The sequence below is a fragment of the Salmo trutta genome, chromosome 17, assembly GCF_901001165.1.
Source record: "Salmo trutta chromosome 17, fSalTru1.1, whole genome shotgun sequence".
NCBI classification, from domain to species: domain Eukaryota; kingdom Metazoa; phylum Chordata; class Actinopteri; order Salmoniformes; family Salmonidae; genus Salmo; species Salmo trutta.
The window spans coordinates 17,817,159-17,843,836 of record NC_042973.1 but is presented as its reverse complement, the minus strand read 5'-3'; the positions used below and the strand labels follow the sequence as shown (position 1 = coordinate 17,843,836).

At 44.0% G+C, this 26,678-nt stretch overlaps 1 protein-coding gene across 2 annotated transcripts in view; it reads left to right on the top strand.

Moving 5' to 3' along the window:
- The first annotated feature begins 412 nt into the window (after nt 1-412).
- LOC115151766 (neurturin-like) overlaps nt 413-26,678 on the top strand; it is a 44,118-nt gene continuing 17,852 nt past the window's right edge. Inside the window, exons 1-2 of one of the 2 annotated variants that reach the window (XM_029695984.1) lie at nt 413-1,658; nt 2,458-2,553. The gene's annotated coding sequence lies outside the window, so the exon portion shown is untranslated. The remainder of the gene's footprint in view (nt 1,659-2,457; nt 2,554-26,678) is intronic. The other variant, XM_029695983.1, reaches the window with a different exon arrangement.

Below are 26,678 nucleotides of genomic sequence, written 5' to 3'. Positions count from 1 at the left end.
ATTTACATTCAGCATAATGGACTTTTTGCCCACCTGATGTTGAGTAACAGATTGGACCTTCGGTAACTAGGCTGAAAAACGTAGACAAATTGTATAACCTATAGATGAAAAGACTGATGGATCATTCTTTTTAATGAATAAATCATCAGACCAGCCCTCAGCACACAGGATATAAAGGATTGGATTATGTCACTTACTCTTTTGGCTCTGCTAATGTAAATGTACATACATAATGCATCTTTATCCTTTGTGCAGAGGTCAGTGCAGACTGTGACACGAGCATACGCACACACACACGTGAATCAACTGCAGTCCCGAGATATTCTAAGCCAGCCTCCTTTGATTAGACTTGAGTCTGCCAATGGTGTGTGTGAATGTGCCTGAGTGCGTGTGTGTATTTGAATGTATTTATGTCTTAAAGGGGAGGGGAGGAAACGAGGAGGCGGAGAAAGGGGGCAAAAGAGTGATGAAGCTATTCAATCCCTCACCCCCTTCTTCCACTTAGCTCCCCCCTCTGTCCATCCTGTGCTCCCATCCCTCCGTACCTTAGCAGTGTAAAGCTGGGCTCTCTGACACAAGCTGGCTTAAGCAAAGCAGAATAGTCTACTACACTACACTGTACACCAACAGAAGAGGATACTTTGAATTTGCAGAAGGAACATTATTTCAGTGTCTGCCTGTTTCTCTTTCTCTGTGGATGACAGGTAGCAGCTGCCCTGCTTACAATCAGCGGTGCTCCTACTTAGTCGGGACACTCAGTATCTCTGAAACTTCCATCGCTGGAGCATCGGGATTCGCAAATGATTGTGTAACTTAGAATAAGGCTGGAGTCACTCTCTCTCTTTCTCTCACTCTGTGAGGACAGAGCTGTAATTAACTCGCATTGAAGGAATCTGTGGGGTGAATAGCTCACTCTTGGAACGTCTCGTCTTGTTCAGAGAGTGTTGTGTTCTAAATGCAGGGAAATGGACAGACTGATCGAACTCATCTGGATCTTGGAGTTTAAAAAGTACTCTCAGGATATTTTAAATGATTTCAGTACTGCGTAAATAACATTCCATTTATTCAACAACGCACTGCAGGAGATTTCTAGACAATTTATGTTGTTTTACAAATTGTTAAGCTGTGGGCTGATTGTTTATTGCCATTAGAGTTGCTGGATTTCTAGGGCAGATTCTCTTTCTGAAAGTCTGGCAGGTCTCCTTCAGCATACCTGGCAGTCTGGCTGTGTGTGAAGGAGGTAGAATCATCTGGAGGAAACAACTCCACTACTAACAGACATCGTGTTTCATAGCCTTACTAAAAAAGCCCTGTATCTGCCCTAACACGTCACTCTGAACACCTGAAGTTAAGACTATGGGGACTCTGGGCATCTTCCTCCACCAGCGGAACCTCTTGGCGTGTGACAATGGTCTTCAGCAGATGCACAGACGCAGCAGCCTGGTAGTCCTGAAGGCTAACGCCGCTACTTTCTGACTGCTTTATTACTGGACTAAAGGGAGAGCTGATACACCTCTCTCCTCTACTCTGCCACGCCTGAGCGGAAGACGGAGGAGCATTGCCGATATTGATCCCATGCAGTTTTCACCTGGAAGTCAAGCGAAAAGTTAGACACACAGACGAGTCTGGATAAGCCGGGCGAACGGTAAGGACACCTGGTATCCTCTTGTCAGTGTAAACTGGGGGCTTATGTGGGAGGATGGTAATCACTGTTAGTGTCTTAAATGAAACATGAGCAGACCAACAGCACTATGTAAGGTGCTAAGTGTCTGTCAAAATCACTGTCCCAGAGGCTATTGCGCTACAGTTAAAAATGTGGTTTGGTAGTGTCATTCTTAGCAGACTATATCATTTACTATTATAGGGTAAATCCCCAAACAACACTGCTGGCTGTATTCTCTGCCAGAGAACAATTTGAAAGGGAAACCCTTATAAATACTCAATTAAACCCCAGAAAGATACTTTAACCTTTTACTGGGTCAGGGTCACACAGAGTGATTATTGGTAGTCTTATACAAATCTACTTTGAAACAAAAGTATACACCTCACACACGTCTATGGGCTTAAAAAAAAAGATAAAACCTGTACCATATCAGATATAGAGTTTAAGTGTATTACATCCTAATATTACACTTTATATACATCTCAGAAGACTGAAATATAACAAAACTGTTTGACATTTATTTTTATCTTTCCACCCATGATGCCAAAGAGGACGCTTTTGGTCATTGACTTCAGGAAAGGGCTATGCCAACATTGTAAAATTCAACATGCAAGGAACTGAAATCTCACTTGAATTAGTAGCTCCTATGGAGAGAGTCTGAGGCATGGGAAGCTAAACCAGTTATCTCTGAGCTGTTCAACTGCCATAACCTGTGTAACAATCCGGCTTATAGCGCAGGCTGCTAACTTTCAGGAAAACCAGTGATTTACCTTAACGACACTCTCCGGCGTTAGAAAGGGTCACAGCCGTCTACTCTGTGTGGACAACATGGTCGGACCAATGACGATGGATGTCATGGGCATCATAAGGATTGGACCAAGGCGCAGCGGGTAAAGTGCTCATCCTCTTAATTTATTTAAAGAAAACACTTCAACAAAATAAACAAACTACGAAAAACAGTTCCATAAGGCTCCCAGGCTATACAGAAAATAACCACCCACAAAACACAAGTGAAACAAACCTCAACTAAATATGGCCTCCAATTAGAGTCAACAACCAGCTGTCTCTAATTGGAGGTCCTACCGAAAACCCAACATAGAAATAGAAAACATAGAACCTAAACCAAAAACACACAAAACAAACACCCCCTGCCACGCCCTGACCAAACTACAATGACAAATAACCCCTTTTACTGGTCAGAACGTGACAGTACCCCCCCCCCCCCCCCAAAGGTGCAGACCCTGAATGCACCTCAAAAACAAAAACTCCACAAAAACAACCCCAAACTTAAAGGGAGGGAAGGGAGGGTGGCCACCGTCCCTGTGCTACACCCCCCCTTACCAATCCTCCCACTACGGAGGTGGCTCTGGCTCTGGGCGTAGCTCCCGTTCTGAAGACTCTATGCTGGGGAGCGTCGCTGGAGGCTCCTGGCTGAGGAGCGTCGCTGGAGACCCCGGGCTGAGGAGCGTCGCTGGAGACCCCGGGCCGAGGAGCATCGCTGGAGGCTCAGGGCTGAGGAGCGTTGCTGGAGGCTCAGGGCTAAGGAGCATCGCTGGAGGCTCAGGGCTGAGGAGCGTCGCTGGAGGCTCAGGGCTGAGGAGCGTCGCTGGAGGCTCAGGGCTGAGGAGCGTCGCTGGAGGCTCAGGGCTGAGGAGCGTCGCTGGAGGCTCAGGGCTGAGGAGTGTCGCTGGAGGCCTCCTGCGTGGAGCTGGAACCGGTCTCCCCGTACTGGGGAGACTTACAGGAGACTGGGTGCGCAGAGCAGGCACGGGGCACACTGGGCCGTGGAGGTGCACCGGCGGTCTGGAACTCAGGGCTGGCACACCCCGTCCTGGCTGAGTGGTCACTGTAGCCCGGCACGGGCGGAGCGCTGGCACAGGGCGAACTGGGCTGTGCTGGAGAGTGAGGGCTGCCGTGCGTAGAGCAGGCGCAGGGTAAGCTGGACCGAGGAGACGCACTGGTGGCCAGATGAGCTGCGCCGGCGCACTTCTCCCTGGCTGCCGGCCAACTCTCGCCCGGCAACACTGCAGAGCCCGTACTGGCCGCATCGGACTGTGCGTCCGTATGGGCGACACCGTGCGTATTACTGCGTAGCTCTGTGCTCTCCTCGTCACCCGCCCCCCCACCCCGTAAGCACGGGGAGTTGACTCAGCACTCCACCCTGACTCTGCCCAAGTCCCCGTGTGCCCCTCCCCCCATAATTTTTGGGGCTGCCTCTCGCACTTGCCTTTGGGCCTATACAGCGTCTCATAATAGCGCCGCTCTGCCTTTGCTGCCTCCAGTTCCTCCCTCGGTCGCCGGTACTCCCCAGCCTGCCTCCAGGGTCCCTTTCCGTCTAAGATCTCCTCCCATGTCCACGACTCCAAATATTTCTCCTGCTGCTCCTTCTTCCGCTGCTTGGTCCTTTTTTGGTGGGTGGTTCTGTCATGGGCGTCGTAAGGATTGGACCAAGGTGCAACGGGTAAAGTGCTCATCCTCTTAATTTATTTAAAGAAAACACTTAAACAAAATAAACAAACGACGAAAAACAGTTCCATAAGGCTCCCAGGCTATACAGAAAATAACCACCCACAAAACACAAGTGAAACAAACCTCAACTAAATATGGCCTCCAATTAGAGAGAACGACAACCAGCTGCCTCTAATTGGAGGTCCTACCAAAAACCCAACATAGAAATAGAAAACTAGATTTAAACATAGAAATAGAAAACATAGAACCTAAACCAAAAACACACAAAACAAACACCCCCTGCCACGCCCTGACCAAACTACAATGACAAATAACGCCTTTTACTGGTCGGGACGTGACAATGGATCTATGATTGACACGACTCTAAAGCTGAATGTATTATGACACATTTCGATTTTCATGTGACGTAACGGGGAGGCATGTTTTTAGTTAATGTCTAGGTAGAACCACTTAAATCTGGTCATATTGGAATTACCCAATAATAGGTAAATGGGAAACCACTAGTGCCCCCCATTGTCTCGAACACATGTTGCAACACTATGTTGAGAAAAGAGGATGAGTGTAGGATGTGCGCTAACATATCTGAAATCCACCCATGCCAAACAGGGAATATTCAAGCTCATGCTTACCAGATTACATAAAAGACATTGCCAACATTATATTCTACGTACGTTTGTCGGCAGTCAACTTTACTTAAAGTTTGGTAGCATCTTGGGTCATTCATGTTTAAGACCCGTGGTTCTTATAGATTTATTGATTTGTTTGTTGGAGACGGAGCAGATATAAGCTTGTTCACTTGCGTCTCTTTAAATGTATCTTCCAGCTGTGATAATTTACAGAGAAAATAAACTCTTTTCCATATTTTCCACTTCCATAGCGAATGTGGAAGCTCATGCAATAGGTGATCACTCTTTTTGAAACATGACTCTACACTCTTAGAAAAAAAGGTGCTGTCTAGAACATAAAATCTTTATTCGGCTGTACTCTTAGGAGAACCCTTTGAAGAACCCTTTTTGGTTCCAGGTAGAACAATTTTGGTTCAAGGTGGAACTCTTTTGCGTTCCATGAAAAACCCTTTCTGTAGTATTATCTAAAATAAGGAGGCACGACAACAAGGTTCTAGCTTCAGTATGTTTACTAGCCTAGTCCGTGCATGTTTTACATAGGTACGCACACAAACAAGTGACATCCTACTACATCTTCCCCTCTCCGATGAACAAGAATTCAACATGCATAATCACTGAAGCATAACTGAAATGCAGTTTTGAAACAACTATTATTCTCTTTAACATGCTACTTCCCATTCTGAAACACCATGAAAGCATGAAATTACACAGTCTGAACTATGTATTAACTTAGGTTAAAATCTTTATTTTTGCTGGGTATGGTCCACTCAACAGTATGTATTCTATTCACGTAACATAGTCTTTCAGCCACTCTGGTGGCTTCACATCACTTTTTGGGTGAGCTTGTTAACCTGAGCCGGTGAGACAGGCAACGGGGAGCGTAGCCTTCTGTCCATGTTGCAGTGGTGTGACTCTGTAAGGAAACAGAGCCTTATACGGATCCTTGTTCTTTTTCAGCAGTCCCTTGACTGTTTTCACAGCCCTCTCTGCATTGACGTTTCTCTGTGCATGGTAGGGGCTACTGGTCACATGTGTGAAGTCATATTATGCAGAAAAAGCAACCAGGACCTCAGCTACCCCTTGCCTGGAAAAAATTACTTTAATCCATTGATAACACCAGCTGATGTGGTTATGGGTGTCTTTGCTATTTCAATGTATCTTGAATAGTAATCTAATCCAATAGAACGTATCTGCCCCTACCTTTTGCCATGGCCGTTTTGGCAGCTCAGTTGCCATCATTGGTTCAGGATGATAAGGTTGACATTTTGCACACACCTCACACTGGGCCACCAGCTTGGCAATCTGAGTACTCAGACCAAGCCACCACACCAACTGTAGAGCCCTCAGTCTGCATTTGGATATCCCCATGTACCCTCATAAACTCTGTTTAGCATTTCCGGTTGTAGAGTCTCTGGGATGACTATCCGTTGTCTGTTCATGAGAAGGTCTCCATTACGGTGGAAGTCACTTTGGTGCACCCAATAGGTCTTCAGAAGCTGAGGCAGTTCCTACTGCCTAGGCCGCAGGCCATTCTTTTTTGCACTCCTGTACTCTCTGTCGGCAGATGGGGTCTCACTGTTGCTCCTCTGCAATCTGCTGCAGTTTGGTCTGAGACACAGGTAGGCTGTCTCTTACTCCATTAACAGACACCTGTACCTCACCCTCTAGACATTGCTTCTCCTCTGTTAATGAATGTTTAATTGGGGCCCTGGAGAGTGCATCTGCTGTGATCAGTGCCTTCCCTGGCACACACACCATCTTTTAGGTGAACCTCAGCAATCTGAAGCGGAAGCGCAGAGCTCTGGGAGGCAAGTCGTCCAGTTATTTTGTCCTTAACAAAGCCAATAGTGGTTTGTGGTCAGTCTCTGCTGGAAGCTGAAGGCCAATTAACTATTGCCTGAGCATTTCACATGCCCATATGATAGCCAACGCCTTCTTCTCCACTTGTGCATGCCTTTGCTCTGTGTCAGATAAGCTTTGTGAGATGTATGTTATTGGACATGTTGTCCTGCATCTGTGTGAGGACCGCCCCTAGCCCAAAGGATGATGCATCTGCTGACACATTTGTCTTAGCATGAGGACGGTACTGGGCCAGCACTCTCTGTGAGGCCAGGTACCCTCTGATTTTGTCAAATGCCGCCTGTTGCATGTGATCCTATGAACTGGGTTGAAAATTAGCCGGCTGGCTAAAACCGGCACTTTTACTGAAACGTTGATTAATGTGCACTGTCCCTGTAAAAATAAAATAAACTCAAACTCAAACAGTCCTTCTCTTTGGCTAGTCAGTCTCTCAGGGGTTTGGTTGTGTCTGAAACTTACTCACGTATGTGGCCATGCCTAAGAAGGTCCTGACTTCAGCCACGTTCTGGGGTCTGGGCATATCTGTGATAGCGCTGATCTTCTCCAGGTCCGGCTCTATTTCAGCTGCACTGATTTTGTGTCCCAAGAACAAGACGTCTGACTGTGCAAAGGGGCATTTTTCATTGAGTGTCAGGCCAGTCTTTCATCATGTTCTGCTCTGTCCCGTCCCCACACTAGCACGTCATCCACATGGACTATGATGCCCCTCAGCCCATCCAACAGCTGGGACATGTGTCTTTGGAAATGCTCAGGACCGGAAGCGATTCCAAATGGCAAAATGTTGAAACAGTACCGGCCAAACGGTGTGAGCACCCTACTCTCTGGTGACAGGGGTATCTGCCAGAAGCCTGAGCGGGCATCCAGCTTTGTGAAGACCTGTGAACCATCCAACTAAGCCAGTGACTGCTCCACTGATGGTAAGATGGGTCTCTCTCTGCAGTGCCTCATTCAAGTTAGTAATGTCCCCATTGGCTTTAAGTACCACCACCATCCCTGTACACCAATCAGTGGGACTCTCTATTTTAGACACAGACCCAATTTCTTCCATCCTTCCAAAGGGATAGGCACACGGCAGGGGGTGATAAGGGCATAGGGAACTGCATCCTCCTTCAGGTGGATTTTGTAGTCACCTTCTAGCCTTCCTAGGCCAGAAATCACTTTTGGGAATTTATTTTTGAAAACCTCCCCTGGGTCCTCCAGTTCACTCACTCTCTCAATGAGTTGCAATGCGTCAATTGCTGGCAGCCCCGGCAGCGGTCTGGCCAGAGAGTCAATGACGAATACAGGCTGGATGGCACTTCTCTTTACTCTCCAGTTTACACACAATCTGCCCTACCACTGGTAATATCTTATTACTGGGCCTGTACAGTTCCTTGTTTGTAGGGAGCTATCTCTACTGTAGCTATACAGCCTAGTGGGGATTGATGTCACTACTACACCTGTGCCTAGTTTAAATGACAACATCTCCCCATTGAGTTTAATGTCGGAGTGCAAGCCAGCATCCCCCCCCCACTTCCCCCAGAAAGATGCTGACCTACTGTAACTGCTGTTCCTCCTCTGAGACTTCATGCATTTGCTTTGATTGACAGACCGATGAAAAGTGTCCTCTCTTGTGACATTTCCTGCATTCCTCATCCTTCGCTAGGCAATCTTTCCAGCTGTGGAAAGGGGATTTCCCACATTTGCGACAAATGCTTGAACTGGCTACTGGGCCTGTCTGTGATTGTTTTCTCCACATTGTCTCTGTTCCTCTCGGTTGTTTTAGCATGTATTTCCTCCCTCTCTTCACTCTACATAGAGCTGCCACTGCACAGCATCGCCTGCTGTTTTTTACTCTCACTCTGCCTAACCTGGTTTACAGCTTTGGACAAGGTAAGCTGTGAATCCAACTGTAACTGTTCAGAAAGTGGGAATTTTTTATTCTCACTAAATCAAATCAAATATTATTTGTCACATACACATGGTTAGCAGATGTTATTTCGGGCATAGTGAAATGCTTATGCTTCTAGATCCGACAGTGCAGCAGTATCTAACAGGTAATATCTAGCAATTCCACAACAAAACCTAATATCTAACAAATTCCACAACAAAACCTAATACACACAATCTAGTAAAGGAATGGGATGAAAATATCGAAGTATAAAATATATGGATGAGCAGTGACAGAGCGGCTAAGATGCAATAGATAGCAAAGAATAGATAGTGAAGGATACAGTATACAGTATATACAGATGAGATGAGTAATGCAAGATATGTAAACATTATTAAAGTGGCATTATTAAAGTGACTAGCGTTCCATTTATTAAAGTGGCCAATGAAATCAAGTCTGTAGGTAGGCAGCTGCCTCTCTATGCTAGTGGTGGCTGTTTAACAATTTGATGGCCTTGAGATAGAAGCTGTTTTTCAAACTCTCGGTTCCAGCTTTGATGCACCTGTACTGACCTCGCCTTCTGGATGATAGCGGGGTGAACAGGCAGTGGCTCAGGCGGTTATTGTCCTTGATGATCCTTTTTGCCTTTCTGTGACTTTGGGTGTTGTAGGTGTCCTGGAGGGCAGGTAGTTTGCCCCCGGTGATGCGTTGTGCAGACCTCACTACCCTCTGGAGAGCCTTACGGTTGTGGACGGAGCAGTTGCCATACCAGGCGGTGATACAGCCCGACAGGATGCTCTCAATTGTGCACCTGTAAAAGTTGAGGGTTTCCAGTGACAAGCCACATTTTTTCAGCCTCCTGAGGTTGAAGAGGCACTGTTGTGCCTTCTTCACCACACTGTCTGTGTGCATAGACCATTTTAGTTTGTCGGTGATATGTACACCGAAGAACTTAAAACTTTCCACCTTCTCCATTGCTGTCCTGTCAATGTGGATAGGGGTGAACAGGTAGTCCACGATCATCTCTTTTGTTTTGCTGACATTGAGTGAGAGGTTACTTTCCTGACTCCAGACTCCGAGGGCCCTCACCTTCTCCCTGTAGGCCGTCTCGTCATTGTTGGTAATCAAGCCTACCACTGTAGTGTCGTCTGCAAACTTGATGATTGAGTTGGATGCATGCATGGCCACACTGTCGTGGGTGAGCAGGGAGTACAGGAGAGGGCTGAGAATGCACCCTTGTGGGGCCCCAGTGTTGAGGATCAGCGGAGTGGAGATGTTGTTTCCTACCTTCACCACCTGGGAGCGGACCGTCAAGAAGTCCAGGACCCAGTTTTACAGGGCGGGGTCGAGACCCAGGGTCTTGAGCTTAATGATGAGTTTGGAGGGTACTATGGTGTTGAATGCTGAGCTGTAGTCAATGAACAGCATTCTTACATAGGTATTCCTGTTGTCCAGATGGGTTAGGGCAGTGTGCAGTTTTATGCCGATTGCATCGTCTGTGGACCTATTGGGGTGGTAAGAAAATTGGAGTGGGTCTAGGGTGTCAGGTAGGGTGGAGATAATATGATCCTTGACTAGTCTCTCAAAGCACTTCATGATGACAGAAGTGAGTGCTACGGGGCAATGTCATTTAGTTCAGTTACCTTCGCTTTCTTGGGAATAGGAACAATGGTTGCCATCTTGAAGCATGTGGGGACAGCAGACTGGGATAGGGATTGATTGAATATGTCCTTAAACACACCAGCCAGCTGGTTTGCGCATGCTCTGAGGCTAGGGATGCCGTATGGGCTGGCAGCCTTGCGAGGGTTAACAGGTTTAAATGTTTTACTCATGTCGGCCACGGAGAAAGAGAGCCCACAGTCTTTAGTAGCGGGCCATGTCGGTGGAACTGTATTGTCCTCAAAGTGCACAAAGAAGTTGTTTAATTTGTCTGGGAGCAAGACCTTGATGTCCGCAACGGGGCTGGTTTTCTTTTTGTAATCCGTGATTTGCTGTAGACCCTGCCACATATGTGTTGTGTTTCAGCCGTTGAATTGCGACTCGACTTTGTCTCTATACTGACGCTTTGCTTGTTTGATTGCTTTACGGAGGGAAAACTACACTGTTTGAACTACACTGTCGGCCATGTTTCCAGTCACCTTGCCATGATTAAATGCGGTGGTACGTGCTTTCAGTTTTGTGTGAATGTTGCCATCAATCCACGGTTTCTGGTTGGGGAATGTTTTAATAGTCACAGTGGGTACAACATCTCCTATACACTTCCTTATAAACTCGCTCACTGAGTCAGTGTATGTTGTTGTCTGAAGATACCCGGAACTTATCCCAGTCCACGTGATCGAAGCAATCTTGAAGCATGAAATCCGATTGGTCAGACCAGGGTTAGATAGACCTAAGCACGGGCGCTTCCTGTTTTAGTTTCTGCCTATAGGAGGGGAGCAACAAGATGGAGTCATGTTCAGATTTGCCAAAAGGAGGGCGGGGGAGGGCCTTGCGGAAGTTAGAGTGTGTTTCACGCTTGTTTACTGCAATCGATGTGCTGATAGTATTTAGGTAGCATTGTTCTCAGATTAGCTTTGTTAAAATCCCCAGCTACAATAAATGCAGCCTCAGGATATATGGTTTCCAGTTTGCATAAAGTCCAGTGAAGTTCCTTGATGGCTGTCTTGGTATCCGCTTGCGGGGGGATATACACGGCTGTGACGTTAACCGAGGAGAGTTCTCTTGGGAGATAATACAGTCGGCATTTGATTGTGAGGAACTCTAGGTCAGGTGAACAAAAGGAATTGAGTTTTTGTATATTGTTACAATTACACCATGAGTCGTTAATCCTGAAACGTACACCCCCGCCCTTCTTCTTACCAGAGAGATGTTTGTTCCTGTCGGCGCGATGCACGGAAAATCCTGTTGGCTGTACGGACTCCGACAAGATGTCCCCAGCTAGCCATGTCTCTGTGAAACAGAATATGTTACAATCTCGGATATCTCTTTGGAAAGCAACTCTTTCCCTAATTTCGTCGATTTTGCTAACTAGGGACTAGACATTAGCGAGTAATATACTCAGAAGCGGTGGGTGGTGTGCGCGCATCCGAAGCCTCACTAGAGGACCGCACCGGCACCCTCTCCTCCGACAGCGTTGTTTTAGGTCGGCCTCTGGAATCAGTTCAAATGCCTTCGGAGGTGCAGACAAAGGATCCGCTTTGGGAAAGTCATATTCCTGGTCGGGGTGCTGGTTGTGCTGGTACGTTGTGCTGGTAAGTTGACGTCTCTCTGATTTACAATCCGATCTCGGATCAGTTCTTCCCTGAGTGCGCCAAACTGACTATGTTCTGCTAGCTTCTGAACAGCTGTGAGAAATCTGCCGCCGGTTTCACCCTGCTTCTGCACACATTAAACCTAGCTCTCTTAAACATAATGTTGTGTCTCCCTGCGAAATGCGTTTCATAACAGTCTGTAATTGCTGTAACGCCCTGGCCATAGAGAGGGGGTTTTGTTCTTTATTTTGGTTAGGCCAGGGTGTTACATTGGGTGGGCGTTCTATGTTCATTTTTCTATGTTTTTGTATTTCTTTGTTTTGGGCCGTGTGTGGCTTCCAATCAGGCACAGCTGTAGTTCGTTGTTGCTGATTGGGAGTCACACATAAGTAGCCTGGTTTTCCTTTGGGTTTTTGTGGGTGATTGTTTTCTGTTGTGTTCATTTGGGACCAGACAGGACTGTTTGCTGTTGTTTCTTTTCGTGTTTTGTATGGAGTGTTTATGTTCATTAAAATCTTTAATAATGAATACACATCCTCCGCTGCACCTTGGTCTAATTCTAACGACAGGCGTTACAATTGCACTGTAGTTAAGTTTCTCTTCCTCAGTCAACGATGAAACATTGAATATATCCCCAGCTTCATCACCTATAGAGTAAATCAGTGTATCAATTAACTTGAAATGCCAGATTTGCCATGTTTAAGTCTGAAACTACTCAAAGCGCCTGATCCATTTTGGCCAGTTTTGAATGTCCATACAATCAAAATTCTTGTGGGGCTAATGCGAAATCCGTCAGCACTAGCCACTGGCCTGTTCATGTTCGCGAGAGTGCCCATTGAACTTGGAGTTGACAACCCTGAAAGCCCAACAGTTTCTCCTCTTGTAAGATGTTGCTAGCAGTAACTTAATCCTCACTCATTAGCTAAGACCAATGATGATCTGCGCTGTTTATCTCCAAAACGGTGCCCTCCTTGCTATGAAACAGTCTGTCAGCATGGATTTATGATTTATGTGGTAAGTCCTTCACGTTTTTGTCATTATTAAAACCACTCTGACAACATGTAGTATAATCTAAATAAGGAGGCACAATAAGGCCCTAGTTTCAGGATGTTTACTAGCCTAGTCTGCGCATGTCATACACAGCGCATTCGGAAAGTATACAGACCCCTTGATTTTTTCCACATTGCTATGTTACAGCATTATTCTAAAATGTATTAAATTGTTTTTTTCCCTCATCAAATCTACACACAATATCCCATAATGACAAAGCAAATGTATTACAAATCAAAAACTAAAAGATCACATTTATCACTTTGTTGAAACACCTTTGACAGCGATTACAGCCTTGAGTCTTCTTGGGTATCATGCTACAAGCTTGGCACACCTGTATTTGGGGAGTTTCTCCCATTCTTCTCTGCATATCCTCTCAAGCCCTGTCAGGTTGGATGGGGAGCGTCGCTGCACAGCTATTTTCAAGTCTATCCAGAGATGTTCGATCGGGTTCAAGTTCAAGCTCTGGCTGGGCCACTCAATGACATTCAGAGACTGTCCCGAAGCCACTCCTGCGTTGGGGTCTGTATGCTTTCCGAATGCACTGTATAGGTACAGATACCCACAAGGGACATCCTAGAACACTTTCCATAGAAGGTTCTACATGGACCCCAAAAGGGTTCTACCTAAAACCTAAAGGGTTCTCCTATGTGGAGAGACAAAAAACCTTTTTGGAACCCTTTTTTCTAAGAGTGTAGTGGGTCGTTCAATGTCATTTCAGCAAGCCATGAAACCCACCATCTCCCACCATGACACCCACCATCTCATATCCAAATCATCTCAAGTAAAATAATTTAGTTATACAATCCATTTTGAGATACTTTAGGATGGTTTGAACATGAAGAGTGATTCACAGGAAAACTATCTGAGATAACATCTATCTCATTCACAACACTGGGCTTTATAGGTTTTTTGTCTTTTGTAGCCTTTTGGTTGCTCCTCATTGCAATTGATCTTTATTTTAAAATGTTGTAATTTCTATCTGCAACTTCTGAATGTCATTTTTGGACTCGACCAGTACCATTTTTGTAACTATTACCACATGCACTATAAGCACCTGCAACGTCCTAAAACTGCTGGATGCCATTTTATCTTAACAGGAACTGAACTGATAAAGTGTTATTGATATAACAATTTCCAACAACGGTATGCAGCAGTAACAGAGGTTTCTTCAAGTTGTTATGTAATGTATACTAGACCACCCAGAGGCTCATTTATTTAGCTGGTGTCCATGCACATAACCCCAATATGTAATCCCTACATGTTTCAAACTGACTACCATCATTCCTGTTCCCAAAAACTCCAAGACATCCTGCCACAATGACTACCGGCCTGTAGCACTCACATCTGTAATAATGAAGTGTTTTGAAACTCTGGTCAAGGCACACATCAACTTCATTGACACCCTTGGCCCACTCCAATTTGCATAACGCACCAACAGATCCGCAGACAACTTAATCTCAGTTGCACTCCACACTGGCCGCTCCCACCAAGAAAAGGGGAATACCAAGAAAAGAGGAATACCTATGTGAGGATGCTGTTCATCAACTATAGCTCAGCGTTCAACACCATAGTGCCCTCCAAGCGCGTCACCAAGCTCGGGACCTTCTAACTGAACACCTCCCTCTGCAACGGGATCCTGGACTTCCTCACGGGCCGACCCCAGGTGGTAAGAGTAGGCAACAACACATCCGCCATGCTGACCCTCAAAATGGGTTCCCCCCAGGGGTGTGTGCTTAGTCCCCTCCTGTACTCCTTATTCACCCACGACTGTGTGGCCACGCACAACTCCAACTCCATAATTAAGTTTCCTGGCGACATGATGGTGGTAGGCTTGATCACCAACGGTGGTAAGAAAGCCTATAGGGAGGATGTCAAAGACCTGTCAGTGTGATGCCAGGACAACAACCTCTCCCTTAACGTCAGCAAGACCAAGGAGCTGATTGTGGTCTACAGGAAACAGGGGTGGGTGCACACCCCATCCACATCGACGGGCCACAGTGGAGAGGTTTCGAGAGCTTCGGTGTCAAATCAAATCAAATCAAATTCATTTATATAGCCCTTCGTACATCAGCTGAAATCTCAAAGTGCTGTACAGAAACCCAGCCTAAAACCCCAAACAGCAAGCAATGCATGTGAGAGAAGCACGGTGGCTGGGAAAAACTCCCTAGGAAAAACTCCTGAGAAAGGCCAAAAACCTAGGAAGAAACCTAGAGAGGAACCAGGCTATGAGGGGTGGCCAGTCCTCTTCTGGCTGTGCCGGGTGGATAATTATAACAGAACATGGTCAAGATGTTAAAATGTTCGTAAATGACCAGCATGGTCAAATAATAATAATCATAGTAGTTGTCGAGGGTGCAACAAGCACGTCCGGTGAACAGGTCAGGGTTCCGTAGCCGCAGGCAGAACAGTTGAAACTGGAGCAGCAGCATGGCCAGGTGGACTGGGGACAGCAAGGAGTCATCATGCCAGGTAGTCCTGAGGCATGGTCCTAGGGCTCAGGTCCTCCGAGAGAAAGAAAGAAAGAGAGAAAGAGAGAATTAGAGAGAGCATATTTACATTCACACAGGACACCGGATAAGACAAGAGAATACTCCAGATGTAACAGACTGACCCTAGCCCCCCGACACATAAACTACTGCAGCATAAATACTGGAGGCTGAGACAGGAGGGATCAGAAGACACTGTGGCCCCATCCGATGATACCCCCGGACAGGGCCAAAAAGGCAGGATATAACCCCACCCACTTTGCCAAAGCACAGCCCCCACACCACTAGAGGGATATCTACAACCACCAACTTACCGTCCGAAGACAAGGCCGAGTATAGCCCACAAAGATCTCCGCCACGGCACAACCCAAGGGGGGGGCGCCAACCCAGACAGGAAGACCACGTCAGTGGCTCAACCTACTCAAGTGACGCACCCCTCCCATGGACGGCATGGAAGAACACCAGTAAGTCAGTGACTCAGCCCCTGTAAAAGGGTTAGAGGCAGAGAATCCCAGTGGGAAGAGGGGAACCAACAAGGCAGAGACAGCAAGGGCGGTTCGTTGCTCCAGCCTTTCCGTTCACCTTCACACTCCTGGGCCAGACTATACTTAATCATAGGACCTACTGAAGAGATAAGTCTTCAGTAAAGACTTAAAGGTTGAGACTGAGTCTGCGTCTCTCACATGGGTAGGCAGACCATTCCATAAAAATGGAGCTCTATAGGAGAAAGCCCTACCTCCAGCCGTTTGCTTAGAAATTCTAGGGACAATTAGGAGGCCTGCGTCTTGTGACCGTAGCGTACGTGTAGGTATGTACGGCAGGACCAAATCGGAAAGATAGGTAGGAGCAAGCCCATGTAATGCTTTGTAGGTTAGCAGTAATGTCCACATCACTGAGGACTTATCATGTTCCTCTCACACCAGCACAGCCATGAAGTAGGCATGGCGATGCCTCTTCTCCCTCAGGAAGCTGAAACCATTTGGCATGGCCCCTCAGATCCTTAGGAACTTTTACAGCTGCACAATCGAGCGCATCCTGACTTGTATGACCGTCTGGTATGGCAACTGCATGGGGGCGTTGGGTGTGCCGTGAGAGTTATTTAAGATTATCTTCAAAAGAGGTAGGGTTTCAGACGTTTTCGAATGATGGACAGGGACTCCGCTGTCCTGACCTTAAGGGGAAGCTTGTTCCACCATTGGGGTGGCAGGACAGAGAAGAGTTTAAATATATTATTATTTATCTTGCTACCAGCCACTTTTTCCTAATCCCTGCCTACATGTACATATATATCTCAATACTCCAGTATCCCTGCACATTGTACATTTGGTTCTGGCACTGACCCTGTATCTAGCTTCCTCTCTTATTTTTTATTTGTCGTGTTTTTTATTGTATTCTTATTTTGTACTTAGTTATACTTTTTGATATTGAATACTGCACTGCTGGGTAGGACTTGCAAGTTAAGCATTTCACTGTACCTTTGCATGTGAAAAATAAACTTGAACTTGAGTCACCCTACAAGACAGAGTTGACTTCTGGGATGAGGAATACCACCCTTGGGAGCCTACTGGTATTTCCCCTAACCTGCACCACATATAATGGGAGCTGTGGTCAATGCCCTCCATCTAGTCCTCTTTCAACATGCCTCAAAGCTCTAATATTGACAAAATACCTTTACCCCTCTCTCTGGCTGAGACATCATGTGGTGAATGAATTGCATTAATAGTAGGCTACATAATGGAAAGCAGTTATCCTTACCCATATCAAAGCTATGATGTGGGGGTTTAAAGACTCATCCTGAGTCTGATGATCCCAATGGAGGACCCACTCTATAGTTACTGACTTCTTCAGCATGTGTAGTGGAGTGCTCTCTGAGTCCTGTGAATGAGGCTCATGGTGGTGGTTAACAGATTACCCCCCACTGCCATCCCCACACCTCCAGGCGGTGATTCCCTCCAGCCACGCTGGGTAAATTGCAGCCCACGTGATGGAAATAAACTGGGAGGCATTAGCAGTTCTAATCCAGGCCTGATCTTGGGAGCCATGCTCCACTCTATAGGCTGCACCCCTGTTGCCCTGCTGTTAGGCCTTGAAGACAACTGACCGTACAATAACATGAACCATTAGGAATTCAGCCCAAGGCTTCTCCTCTTCTTGGGAAGAGAAAATGTAGGTACCGTATCACTTTTCCTGCTGCGATGTTCTCGGTGTAGTGTGTCGAGTTTGAGTCTTTTTGGCTTGAGTTTCGCAGAGTTACAGAGGTGACCTTGCGCACCTTTGATCTAAATGATAGTGCTTTTGTAGAGGCGTCCAGCCATTGACATTACTGTAGCAATTGAACTTTGTGTGTCAAGTGTTGGACTGCACCTGGGGTCCCTTATGCATGCTTCTCCACCTCCTCCAAACATTTAACCCTGAAAGGACCAAAGCTTGTGGACCTCACTGTACATATACACTTGATTCTCTTGTTGCACTTGGAGTCTTCCTACTTTTAGAGGTTTTATTATGATATTGCAATTGATCCATGGAATAGACCCTAGTAGTCAGCCCAAACATTATGCACCATTCACAATGATCCACCTCAACATAATTCATCCCAATTTGTAAAGCACTAAACAGCAGATTGTGTGACAAAAGTTCAATGCTTATGTGTTTTTATCTCTACCAAGAGCATGGCATGTGCACATCAATGTCCTAGAATTCAAATATGGGGTAATCTTTATTCTGAATAGTTTTTTGTGTGAGACCTACTTTTGCTTTAATTTCATTGAATTGCAATACTTTAATTTACTGTATGTCAGGGACTTGCACTGCACATGAGCAGATCATTGTAGAGTTGAGTTGATGATGTAAGGTTGCATGTATGGACAACTCCCATAGTGATTTACTTCCTCTTCGTACACTTGTTTATTAGTTACTGAAAGACCCACTTCATCACGTCTCCATGTATTTTTACTCAAGTGATTACAGCACGTAAATTACTCCAACGGACACTATATGAGACAGACAGATGGGCTGAATTAGTCTCTATTGTTGTTGAGGCCTGTGAATGTCTATAGAGGAAGAGTGGCCTTGGAACATTGTGGATCTGTACCAAATGTGAATCACCTACTTGACTATAGGAGTAAGAACAATTTGGTTTATTTTAGTTTGTTTGGAATTATTCTATAAATACTCATAAAGTTGTTTGATTTTGTTTCCTTTGGGTTGGGAATAGAAATGTATGAAGCCTGACATTTAAAGTTACAGCTTATTTTCCAAAACTTCCTTTGTGAATTGAATTGTCTCCTTGTGAGGGGACAGGGTGTAGTGTCCTTGGATAAGTGGTCTATGAATAATAACCCTAGTTGTTTTCCTGTCTCACTGTAGTCTACTCATTTGATATACAAAAGGTTGCCATGAGAAAAAGAATGCCTTCTCCTTGATATCAGTGGAGTAGTTGATGAAGAACTCAGCTCAAAAATACATTATAGAAGAATGAACTTTAAAAAATGAAATACGAGTGAACTTTAAAAAATGAAATACGAGTGAACTTTAAAAAATGAAATACGAGTGGCTGGACTAGCTTTGTTACACACACACACACACGCACACGCACACGCACACGGCACACGCACACACACACACACACACACACTTTTTTTCTTGAGAGGATGGTCAGGGGACCAGAACATAACTACAAATAATTTGTAGACTGCAAATTTACCTCAAGAAGACTAAACATATCATATTTGACTAAAACATAATCATTTCTAACTTTGTTTACATTTGTATAAGATCACATATGTCTCTCTATTATGTGTGGGAATACTTTGGAACAGATTTCCAAAATTAAATTTACTTGGAGCTGAGGCTGCACTACTTTTGTGACAAAAAAATGTACCCCGCACTGCAGACGGCTATATCGGTCCGCTAATACAGGCAAGGCCGGCCTGCTCATTAGGCAGGATTAGGCAACCGCCTATAGCGGAGACTGAAGAGGGTAGCATTTTGTGAGAAACTGACCCAGACTTACCTCCAACAACATAAAACATTCACATAATTCTGTGCCAAAAAATGACAATTTCTCTCAACCAGTGGCATATGGGTTTTTAGGTGAGTGCTGATGCCACCTTGTGATAGCAAGGGCCCACTTTCTCAAAGGCGGGCGCAAAATAATTAGCTTGTCCATTCCCAGCGCACCTCTCCATGGTACTGTTGGAGAGATCCATCGCTGCCACACTCCACCAACTTTCCGTCAAAAAAATGATCTAACATAAATCATGTAGCAGATATAGTATATGGTAGAAAGAGTATGTGGCCTTTTTCTGTAGCCTACAGGCTGGAGATGAAATGTATGACAATGTAATGAGACAGACACTTTTTACATCATGCAGGTTTCGCTGATCAAATAGCCTCACCTAAATGGTGCCCAATCAAAAGAAAAATGTGCTGACATCTTAACAGTAACATATCCTTAAAACAGGATAAGTCAAAGTAAAATGGACAATATGGAATGGATAATCCTGCTACTCACAACTGCTGTCCAGTAGTTTCACCCCGTGGGCTAAATCTAAAAAAAAGTACATGTATTTAACCCTTATTTTATCCATACATTTTTGAGGAGCTGATCATAGCGAAAAATAAAATACTTGTGCATTTCCCAATGTGTAAACACATTGCAAATAGGCTCAGGATAACTCCTGATAAAGTTGGGTTGCTGATAATCAGAGCTTAAATACCTAAAATGGATTAGTCACAGGAATCAAGACTAATAAAGCCAATGCAACAGCCTGTTTTACAAATGTTGAGCCTAACACATGGATGGGCATTCATAAAGTTCCATTGCAGGCCTACAAGGTAGGCTACACCCCAGTAAGCACTGACGGACTCCAACGTCTTTTGTATGTAGTTTTTTTGGTCCTGTCTGGACTAGTCTTTTTTTGGGGTGCAGTCCAGACCGGCCTTGATTTCCTTGGTCCGGTGTGGACCGGCCTTGATTTGGCCCAAACACAGACGTCTATGTTTGGTTCATATTTGGTGCGGTCCAGACCGGCCTTGATTTCAACGTCCACGGACATAGATTTTTGGTCATGTCCGGACCAAATCTGAACCATTAACAGGCGTCTATGTTTGGTTCAGATTTATTTTGGGGGGGACCAGGAGTAGTAAAGGCCCAGTGCACTACTTTTGTAAAATATTGAATAAAATAAATACAAATAATTTGCCCTGCTCTGAAGCACCTCACTCACATTGCTCTCTTAGATATCTAAATTCTTATTAGCCAATGCCGTCACGTGGTCGGGTTCTCAAAGGCATGCAAGCTCCGAAGTAGGCTACTAGTGCAGACAGACAGACACATCTGGGATGCAATGGCGCATGTCTTTCTTATGGAATTGAGGCACATATTGAAGATGTTAGAACTGTCCACATTTACGTTTCATTAGCTATATTACAAAAGTTGACCTATTCTATTGGTCAGTGTAAGGGCATAAGGCGAGACCCAAATGCAGACACAAGAGGCAGATGGTAGAGCTCCAATATTTATTATAACAAAGGGAGTAGGCAAAGGCAGGTCAGGGACAGGCGAGAGTTCATAAACCAGGTCAGAGTCCAAACAGTACCAGACGATAGGCAGTCTCGAGGTCAGGCCAGGCAGGGGTCAGAAACCAGATCCGAGTCCAAAACAGTACAAGGGGATAGGCAGGCTGGTAGTCAGAACAGGCAGAGTGAAAATTAATCCACAGATAAAAGGGTAAATGTTTTTTTTCAAGGAATGTCTCCTCCTTCAGGCTTCTTCCTCTTCTTTAGACTTTATTTAGCGGTTGGCAACCAACTTTAAAACCTGTTGAGGACAGACGTTCCGCCTGCGGAACCCCTAGCCAACAGCCAATGGCATCGCACGGCGCGAAATACAAAACCAATTAAAATACCACAATTCAATTTTCTCAAACAATCAACTATTTTACACCATTTTAAAGATAAGACTCTCGTTAATCTAACCACATTGTCCGATTTCAAAAAGGCTTTACAGCGAAAGCAAAACATTAGATTATGTCAGGAGAGTACATAGACACAAATAATCACACAGCCATTTTCCAAGCAAGCATATATGTCACATAAAACCAAACCACAGCTAAATGCAGCATTAACCTTTGATGATCTTCATCAGATTACACTCCTAGGACATTCTTTTATACAATACATGCATGTTCTGTTCAAGTAAGTTCATATTTATATCAAAAAACAGCTTTTAACATTAGCATGTGATGTTCAGAACTAGCATACCCACCGAAAACTTCCGGTGAATTTACTAACTTACTCATGATAAACGTTGACAAAATACATAACAATTATTTTAAGAATTATAGATACAGAACTCCTTTATGCAATCGCTATGTCCGATTTTAAAATAGCTTTTCGGCGAAAGCACATTTTGCAATATTCTGAGTACATAGCTCGGCCATCACGGCTAGCTATTTTGACATCTGCCAACTTCGGGGTCACCTAAACTCAGAATTACTATTAGAAAAATTTGATTACCTTTGCTGTTCTTCGTCAGAATGCACTCCCAGGACTTCTACTTCAACAACAAACGTTGTTTTGGTTCCAAAATAATCCATAGTTATATCCAAATACCTCCATTTTGTTTGTGCGTTCAGGTCACTATCCGAAGGGTAACGCGCGAGCGCATTTCGTGACAAATAATTTCAAAATATTCCATTACCGTACTTAGAAGCATGTCAAACTCTGTTTAAAATCAATTTTTATGCTATTTTTCTCGTAAAATAGCGATAATATTACAACCGGGCAACGTTGTATTCATTCAAAGGCTGAAAGAAAAAAATGGAGTAGTCTCATGACCGCGCATCTCCAGTCTCACTGTCCCCAGGCTGACCACTTACAAATTCTGCTGCTGTTCTTTGCTCAGAGACAGCAGACACCCCATTCCACTTTCTGGCAGCTTTAGAGAGCCAATGGAAGCCTTAGAAAGTGTCACGTTACAGCACAGATGCTGTAATGTTGATAGAGATGCAACAGAAGGACAACAAATTGTCAGACAGGGCACTTCCTGTATGGAATCTTCTCAGGTTTTGGCCTGCCATATGAGTTCTGTTATACTCACAGACACCATTCAAACAGTTTTAGAAACGTTAGAGTGTTTCCTATCCAAATCTACTAATTATATGCATATTCTAGTTTCTGGGCAGGAGTAGTAACCAGATTAAACCGGGTACGTTTTTTATCCGGCCATGAAAATACTGCCCCCTATCCCATTTAAGGTCCATGTCACGGCCGTCGTAGGAATTAGACCAAAATGCAGCGAGTACATGAATGCTCATTATCTTCTTTATTAAAATAAATGAACACTGAACAAAAAGAACGACGAAAACAGTCTTGTCAGGCATACAGCTAAACAAGAAACAACTACCCACAAAACCCATAGAAAAACACCCCTACTAAATAGGACCTTCAATTAGAGGCAATGAGGAACAGCTGCCTCCAATTGAAGGTCAAAACAATAAACTAAACATAGAAATAGAATGACTAGAAAATAGAACATAGAAATACAAAACATAGAACACTACCCAAAAACCCCGACAACACAAAACAAACACACCCCTGCCACGTCCTAACCAAACTACAATAACAAATAACCCCTTATACTGGTCAGGACGTGACAGTCCATTACCACTACCGACTGTACTGGAGTGTGGACCTCATTTCAACTTTCAATCATCAATGTGGGTATATGCTCCTAAAAACCAATGAGGAGTTGGCATATGGGTATATGCTCATAAAAACCAATGATGAGATCGGAGAGGCAGGACTTGCAACGTGTTGAGCATCACAAATAGAACCAAGTTCTATTGTAACGCCCTGCTACGCAGATGCTCGCGAGCAGTGTGGGTGCAATGATTGAATAACATGTATGTTATATATGCACAAGTTGATTTTGTTCACCCACACCAGACACGATCAGGAGACACGACATGCAGGTTCAAATATCAAAACAAACTCTGAACCAATTATATTAATTTGGGGACAGGTCAAAATGTAATTAAACATTTATGACAATTAGCTAGCTTGCTTGCTGTTGCTAGCTAATTTGTCCTGGTATGTAAACATTGGGTTGTTATTTTACCTGAAATACACAAGGTCCTCTACTCCGACAATTTATCCACAGATAAAACGGTAAACCGAATTCCTTTCTCATCATCCTTCCTCCAGGCTTCTTTTTCTTTTTTGGACTTTATATGGCGGTTGGCAACCACAAAGATGAACTGAGTTTGGACCTCAGTTCATTTTTTAATCACCCACATAGGTATATGCTCCTGAAAACCAATGAGGAGATGGGAGAGGCAGGACTTGCAGTGTGTTGAGCATCACAAATAGAACCAACTTCTGATGTGCGCGAGCAGTGTGGGTGCAATGATTGAATAACATGTATGTGTACATTTATTTTGCAACGCTCGCGCACGCGACGTGAGCAGTGTGGTCAGCATGTTAGGCTAAAGCCCAAATCAAACGAAATGGGGTGTAATGCACGTGAACGACCGTGTACATGCTGGATTTAGAATGCATGGTAGTGAATGACATAAAACAGACGGGCTGCAAGCGTCAATGCCGTAAAAAGCATCAGGCACTTCAAATTAGAAAGCAAGTCCATTTTTCTCACGTCTATGCGTAGCAATGCTGAACGGATAAATTGCCAGAAATAGACTGTTTGTGCATTGTTATGTCTGGAATTGTGACATGTATATTTAAACATGTCTATTTAGTGTTGATACGTTTAGCTGCCAATGCCAATAATACATATTTGAAAACAATAACTTTATGCCTACCTTTGTTGATTTCGCGCAAAGGCATAAGAGCCTAGGCAGGCTACAGCTGGGAAACTCGAGGAACTCTTTTTTTAGAGTGAATAATGTTATGTAAAAATAAAAACACAAAATTGTTTATAAACTGCTAGGGTGTATTAGGTACAACTATCCTCACATTCTTGAGCCAACATAACAGGAGGCAGGTATGGTGGCTCCAGTAGGACATATAAGCTGAGTCAAAACATACAACAATAATTCACAAGGGCTACATAGAAAACATATCAAATACAAATGTTTACTATGATTCTCATGTCAATTTACTTCCTTGGGCTATGTGGGACGCTTGCGCGGCGCGAAATACAAATACCTCAAAAATGCTGTAACTTCAATTTCTCAAACATATGACTATTTTACACCATTTTAAAGACAAGACTCTCGTTAATCTAACTACATTGTCCGATTTCAAAAAGGCTTTACAGCGAAAGCAAAACATTAGATTATGTCAGGAGAGTACCCTGCCAAAAATAATCACACAGCCATTTTCAAAGCAAGCATATATGTCACAAAAACCAAAACCACAGCTAAATGCAGCACTAACCTTTGATGATCTTCATCAGATGACACTCCTAGGACATTATGTTATACAATACATGCATGTTTTGTTCAATCAAGTTCATATTTATATCAAAAAACAGCTTTTTACATTAGCATGTGATGTTCAGAACTAGCATACCCACCGCAAACTTCCAGTGAATTTACTAAATTACTCATGATTAACGTTCACAAAATAGATAACAATTATTTTAAGAATTATAGATACAGAACTCCTTTATGCAATCGCGGTGTCAGATTTTAAAATAGCTTTTCGGCAAAAGCACATTTTGCAATATTCTGAGTACATAGCCCGGCCATCACGGCTAGCTAATTTGACACCAACCAAGTTTGGCCCTCACCAAACTCAGATTTACTATAAGAAAAATTGGATTACCTTTGCTGTTCTTCGTCAGAATTCACTCCCAGGACTTCTACTTCAACAACAAATGTTGTTTTGGTTCCAAATAATCCATAGTTATATCCAAATACCTCCGTTTTGTTCGTGCGCTCAAGTCACTATCCGAAGGGTGATGCGCGAGCGCATTTTGTGACAAAACAATTCTAAATATTCCATTACCGTACTTAGAAGCATGTCAAACGCTGTTTAAAATCAATTTTTATGCTATTTTCCTTGTAAAATAGCGATAATATTCCAACCGGGCGACGTTGTATTCATTCAAAGGCTGAAAGAAAAAAATGGAGAATTCTCATGAACGTGCATCTCCAGTGTCACTGTTCCCAGCCTGACCACTCACAAATTCCCCTGCTGTTCTTCGCCCAGAGACAGGAGACACGTCATTCCACTTTCTGGCGCCTTCTGAGAGCCAATGGAAGCCTTAGAAAATGTCACGTTACAGCAGAGATGCTGTATTTTCGATAGAGATGCAACAGAAGGATAACAAATTGTCAGACAGGGCACTTCCTGTATGGAATCTTCTAAGGTTTTGGCCTGCCATATGAGTTCTGTTATACTCACAGACACCATTCAAACAGTTTTAGAAACTTTAGAGTGTTTTCTATCCAAATATATATCGTTTCTGGGCAAGAGTAGTAACCAATTTAAATCGGGTACGTTTTTATCCGGCCGTGCAAATACTGCCGCCTAGCCCCAACAGGTTTTAAGTTGGCATACAATAGTCAGTGTACGTGAATTGACGCTCTCTACTCTCGTGCACAAGAGCGGTTGACAGTGTCTTTTCCTGTGTGATTTGGGCTTAAGGCCACTTTGACATGTAGTCTTATTATTTGTGTACATCTAAAATCTAAAATATATTTTGATTTCTTTGACAATTTTTGGTTACTACATGATTCCAAATGTGTTATTTCATAGTTTTGATGTCTTCACTATTATTCTACAATGTAGAAAATAGTAAAAATAAAGAAAAACCCTTGAATGAGTAGGTGTGTCCAAACTTTTGACTGGTACTGTATATATATACGTCCTCCCCTTAGGCTGCTAAGGTTGGGGGATCTTATTAATTATAAAGAAGACACAATCAGTGTCTTAGATTTAGGCAAGTACACCATTAGCTCTCTTCCTAACTACTAGCACCACACAGAATAGCAGACACCACTGCACTTAAGCTGCACAAAAGCTGATGTGATTCAGTATCTGGATTTATACCCTTTCTCCCACTGAGACCTGTAGGTCATGCCCAATATGGAGATAATGACTCTATTGTGCCATTATACCAGAGGATATGACTAGTTTAGCCCGGGTACCAGTCTTTTTTAGCTAACATTCCACTCCTTGCCACTCCTTGTTATTGCCAAAGTCAAGGCAATGGCAAATTGACATTTGTCAATGACAAGGAGTGGCAAGTGGAATGTTAGCTAAAGAGACTGGTGTTGTGTCTTTGGCATCATTAAAACGGAAGACATGTTTATCAAATAACTCTCTGTAATTATTATTACGCGATTAAACTGATTAATCGTGTAACTGTAATTAACTAGGAGGTCGGGGCACCAAGGAAAATATTCAGATTACAAAATGATCATTTTCCTA